Source organism: Girardinichthys multiradiatus, chromosome X (assembly GCF_021462225.1).
Source record: "Girardinichthys multiradiatus isolate DD_20200921_A chromosome X, DD_fGirMul_XY1, whole genome shotgun sequence".
Taxonomy (NCBI): Eukaryota; Metazoa; Chordata; class Actinopteri; order Cyprinodontiformes; family Goodeidae; genus Girardinichthys; species Girardinichthys multiradiatus.
Window position 1 is genome coordinate 36,121,688 of NC_061817.1, and position 5,472 is coordinate 36,127,159.

At 39.5% G+C, this 5,472-nt stretch overlaps 1 long non-coding RNA gene across 1 annotated transcript; it reads left to right on the forward strand.

Moving 5' to 3' along the window:
• The first annotated feature begins 240 nt into the window (after positions 1–240).
• On the forward strand, positions 241–3,035 carry LOC124863545. Its single transcript, XR_007037151.1, has 2 exons — positions 241–355; positions 2,074–3,035. It is a non-coding gene; the product is annotated as an uncharacterized LOC124863545 (long non-coding RNA).
• The last annotated feature ends 2,437 nt before the right edge of the window (positions 3,036–5,472 follow it).

The following is a 5,472-nucleotide window of genomic DNA, read 5'->3' on the forward strand; positions in this document are numbered from 1 at the left end:
TGGCCAGAGCAAATTTTAGGATTAATATGTCAAAATGGGGACATTCACTCATTATGGAGATTAATGACATTATGTTTTAGAGTTTAGTGGGTGTTTTGTGGATTAGAAGGACCCAGATGCAAACCGGATATCAGCAGGCGCATAGTGGAGTGAGGAAGAAACCAGAGAGCTTAATTGGGAGGTGGAAACCAGGTGAGTACAATCAATGCAATGAATGGCAGCTGAGCAGGGAGTAAGGCTGTGGAAACCTGGCTAATGACAGAACAGAAACTTGGAATAACTATACGAAATCAGATCCAAATATAAACAATACAAGAATAACTCAAAATACAAGAACCAGACCAAAGAACTGCAGGTAAAATGAATTATTTGAAATGTTTTTTTTCCAGGGTGAAATGATTACACAGTGTACCACTGCAGTGGTGGATTTGGTTCAAAAATTATACATACAGACCCTTAAATAAATACAAACATTTGTCTAAATATTTTATTCATTGGCACTGAAGATTCTACAGTGTCTTCTAACGTGAGCAGTTCAAGGCGTGTTGACCTCTGGTTGTTGTTGATGATTAACTGCAGGTTGTAATTTCTCTTTGACAGCAAGCAAATGATTTGTTTGGGTGTATATATTTAACTGGCAAAAACGTAAAAAAATTGCAAAGACCAAGGGGAAATTTAATTAAGCTAAAAAGTCTTTTGGAGCCATTTATAAACAAATGCAGGTTCTAAGATCTTCAAATGAATCTCAAAGAATTTAAATATCGTGAAAAAGTGCAATACCTTATTGGTCATTTCAGAATATAGTGTATAGATTCATTACACAAAGACTTAAATATTTCAAGCTCTTGTTTCTTGTAATTTACATGATTATGGCTTCCAGAGAATGAAAACCCAAAATTCAGTGTCTCTGAAAATTAGAATTGTATAAAAGACCAATTTAAAAGAATGCATTTTTAATGATTGAATGTCATTTTATGACAATATCAAGGCCTACACAATCCTGACTGTTGACTTGACAGATGCACAGATAACAGTCACTGACACCCTCCACAAGATGGGGAAGCCAAAAAACGGTCATTGCTAAAGAAGCTGGCTATTTACAGAATGCTGTATCCAAGCAAATTCATGGAAAACTGAGTGTCATCTGCTGGTGTTGGTCCCCTAGGTTCTCTGAAGTGAGCTTCATACTTCCTTCTGCTGGCAGGCATTATAAAGATGCTGATTAAATTTTCCAGCAGGACTTGGTACCAGCCCACACTGCTAAAATTATTTAAAGCTGGTTCAATGACTTGGAGATTACCTGAAAGTAACCTGGGCACCTCAGCAAAACAACAGGCTGATTGTCTCCATGCCATGCTGCACTGATGCAGTAATTCATGCAAAAGGAGCCCTGACCAAGGACTGAGTGCATAGAAATGAACACAGATTTCAGAAGCCTGACATTTCTTTTATTGATCTTATGTAATATTCAAAGTTTTTGATAGACTGAATTTCGGGCTTTCATTAAGTGTATCTGTGTCCATAATCATCGAACATACAAGAAAATAAGGTTTGAAATGTTTCGCTCCATGTGTAATGAATCTATATAATTTATGAATTTCACTTTCTGAAATGAGTAAGAAGAAATATTGAAATTTTTGTACCTGTAAGTGCATCAACACTTTGTCGAGGTCTAGAAGCAGAGCCAAACCCACAGATGGAAGGAAATTGACTAGGATGATCAGGAACCAACGAGGCTCAAGTCTCTCATGAACTAGGAACTGCTGGAACTAGTATCCCTGTCCACAGTAAAGCCAGTTGTACATCACAGTGGACTGAGGAGGTGGTGACCAAGAAAGTTTTTAAAGTTGTTTGTTGTATTATTATTTGACTTTGGAAAAAGAACGGTTCAAACAAGTCTTTAAAAACCAGAAATTAATTTCACATTCATGTCCATAAAGAATGTAAAGGAACCTTTTTTAATCAAAAGTCAGTACTAAAATATAAGAAAAGTTTTTTTTGTTTGTTTTCATGTAAGGCATGAATGTTTAAAAATATTTGCAACTATCTGCAGTGTGCATTTTATCATTTCAGACGTCTATGGTGTTAAAGATAACACACCTTCCATCTGTGGACTTCAAACTGAGAGATCCGGTGCACAGAGAAATGAGGATGTGTGCCCTCAGCAGGTTTAAATCACCTGAGCCTCTGTGGCGCTACGGAATTAGGTGAAGGACAAGCTGCAGATTGTGATTCATTGCTCGCCCTCGCCTCATCCTTGCTGCGGAAGTTGAAGCAAAGAGAAAAAGAAAAAAGCTCCAGCAGATTTCAAGAGCTTGTTCTCACAGCGTTGGTGTGTGTTCCACTTAGAATTCGCTGTCAGTACCACTCGCATCGGGGATCTGTGTGCAGTCAGCTGCTGCTGATCCGGTGCAGCCACGTCAGATATGAACGGTACTGGTCATTATTGGAACAACGGATGAGTCTGATGATTAGCTGAACTGGAAATTTCAGAATCTGTTCAACAGAGAGAAACAACTAGGAGTCTTGAAGGCCTGCAGACAGAGATGGCTTTGTTTGAGTGTTTATGTTCATAAAAATGGTGGTAGGTGATATGTGATGCTTATGCGCAAAGTTTATCTCTGAAAACCTTATATGGGATGCATACAACAGCAAACAGGTCATTACTACATTATAACCTAAACTCAAGGTCAAATTAACTTTCTAAAGGGGTTGAAGACAGTTTTGAAGCTTTGGCTGCTCTCCTCTTGAGTGCTCTTGCTCTAAGTAGTGAGTTTATGTTTTCAAAGTTTTATCTTCTCTCTTTGGTCTCCTTTAATGCTGAACCAGCAGCAGATTTCAGTCCAGCAGCATTGGAGGCAATTGAGTTGGACTAGAGTTGAATTATGCGATTGTATGTGCCCTGCTCGGAGGTTGTTTTGTACAATTGCCCACCATGTGGGGCATAGTTATTCTACTGGTTCCAACATCAGTAGCCATGTGTTGGGACCAATTGTCTTGAAGAGCACCCATAAGGCCTGATTGTGCTGAGGAAGTAGCACACCCTGCTAAGCTGGAACCATTAGTGTTGGGTCTCAGGACCTTTCAACATGCACACCGTCCTTTTGATTCCACCACTTCTTCAAACTAATATAAATGTCACTTTTCTAACAAGAACCACTTAGAGAAACACTCGTACAGAATATGCAAAGACCCTAAAGACAATAACAAGCAACCCAGGAATGAAATAAATACAGGTCCTTCTTAAAATATTAGCATATTGTGATAAAGTTCATTATTTTCCATAATGTAATGATGAAAATTTAACATTCATATATTTTAGATTCATTGCACACTAACTGAAATATTTCAGGTATTTTATTGTCTTAATACGGATGATTTTGGCATACAGCTCATAAAAACCCAAAATTCCTATCTCACAAAATTAGCATATCATTAAAAGGGTCTCTAAACGAGCTATGAACCTAATCATCTGAATCAACGAGTTAACTCTAAACACCTGCAAAAGATTCCTGAGGCCTTTAAAACTCCCAGCCTGGTTCATCACTCAAAACCCCAATCATGGGTAAGACTGCCGACCTGACTGCTGTCCAGAAGGCCACTATTGACACCCTCAAGCAAGAGGGTAAGACACAGAAAGACATTTCTGAACGAATAGGCTGTTCCCAGAGTGCTGTATCAAGGCACCTCAGTGGGAAGTCTGTGGGAAGGAAAAAGTGTGGCAGAAAACGCTGCACAACGAGAAGAGGTGACCGGACCCTGAGGAAGATTGTGGAGAAGGGCCGATTCCAGACCTTGGGGGACCTGCGGAAGCAGTGGACTGAGTCTGGAGTAGAAACATCCAGAGCCACCGTGCACAGGCGTGTGCAGGAAATGGGCTACAGGTGCCGCATTCCCCAGGTCAAGCCACTTTTGAACCAGAAACAGCGGCAGAAGCGCCTGACCTGGGCTACAGAGAAGCAGCACTGGACTGTTGCTCAATGGTCCAAAGTACTTTTTTCGGATGAAAGCAAATTCTGCATGTCATTCGGAAATCAAGGTGCCAGAGTCTGGAGGAAGACTGGGGAGAAGGAAATGCCAAAATGCCAGAAGTCCAGTGTCAAGTACCCACAGTCAGTGATGGTCTGGGGTGCCGTGTCAGCTGCTGGTGTTGGTCCACTGTGTTTTATCAAGGGCAGGGTCAATGCAGCTAGCTATCAGGAGATTTTGGAGCACTTCATGCTTCCATCTGCTGAAAAGCTTTATGGAGATGAAGATTTCATTTTTCAGCACGACCTGGCACCTGCTCACAGTGCCAAAACCACTGGTAAATGGTTTACTGACCATGGTATCACTGTGCTCAATTGGCCTGCCAACTCTCCTGACCTGAACCCCATAGAGAATCTGTGGGATATTGTGAAGAGAACGTTGAGAGACTCAAGACCCAACACTCTGGATGAGCTAAAGGCCGCTATCGAAGCATCCTGGGCCTCCATAAGACCTCAGCAGTGCCACAGGCTGATTGCCTCCATGCCACGCCGCATTGAAGCAGTCATTTCTGCCAAAGGATTCCCGACCAAGTATTGAGTGCATAACTGTACATGATTATTTGAAGGTTGACGTTTTTTTTATTAAAAACACTTTTCTTTTATTGGTCGGATGAAATATGCTAATTTTGTGAGATAGGAATTTTGGGTTTTCATGAGCTGTATGCCAAAATCATCCGTATTAAGACAATAAAAGACCTGAAATATTTCAGTTAGTGTGCAATGAATCTAAAATATATGAATGTTAAATTTTCATCATTACATTATGGAAAATAATGAACTTTATCACAATATGCTAATATTTTGAGAAGGACCTGTACACCAAGACCTAATAACAGAAAACAACCCTTTGGTCTGATGTAATTTTCTGATTTTGAATGTCATATTTCCATTAGCTTTAAGTTTAAAGTCACCATGATAATTATAAATAAAGGCTTGAAAATGAGTCTGTGTGTAATTAATCTATCTAATTTCACTTAGTGAGTTGAATTACTGAAATAAATGAACTTTTCAATAATAATTTATTGAATATGACTGTACATTTAGTATTGTTTATATATATTATAGTATTATTACTTCACCCGGGCCAAAGAATGGTTCAAATAAATCATTAAAAGGCAAAAATGTACTAAATGTAAAGAATGAGCAGACGCAAACTTTTTACCAGAACTGGAAGCTATAATCACATCTCAAACTGAGACCTTTGAGCCCACATTAATAACAAAAATACACAAAGATAATTAACTGTATCAACATGTTGTCCAGCAGATAGATGTGACTTTTAGGGTTGACCGTTTCAGTTATGCAACCATGCAGCGCCATTGACTGCTCATATTCTCAGACCTTTCCCTACGAGAGCTCCCTTCACATAGTGTCAAAAGTTTACCCAGCCAAGGCACATTAAAATGAACAAAGTCTTCAGCAACTCCCATTAGCTGAGGAATTT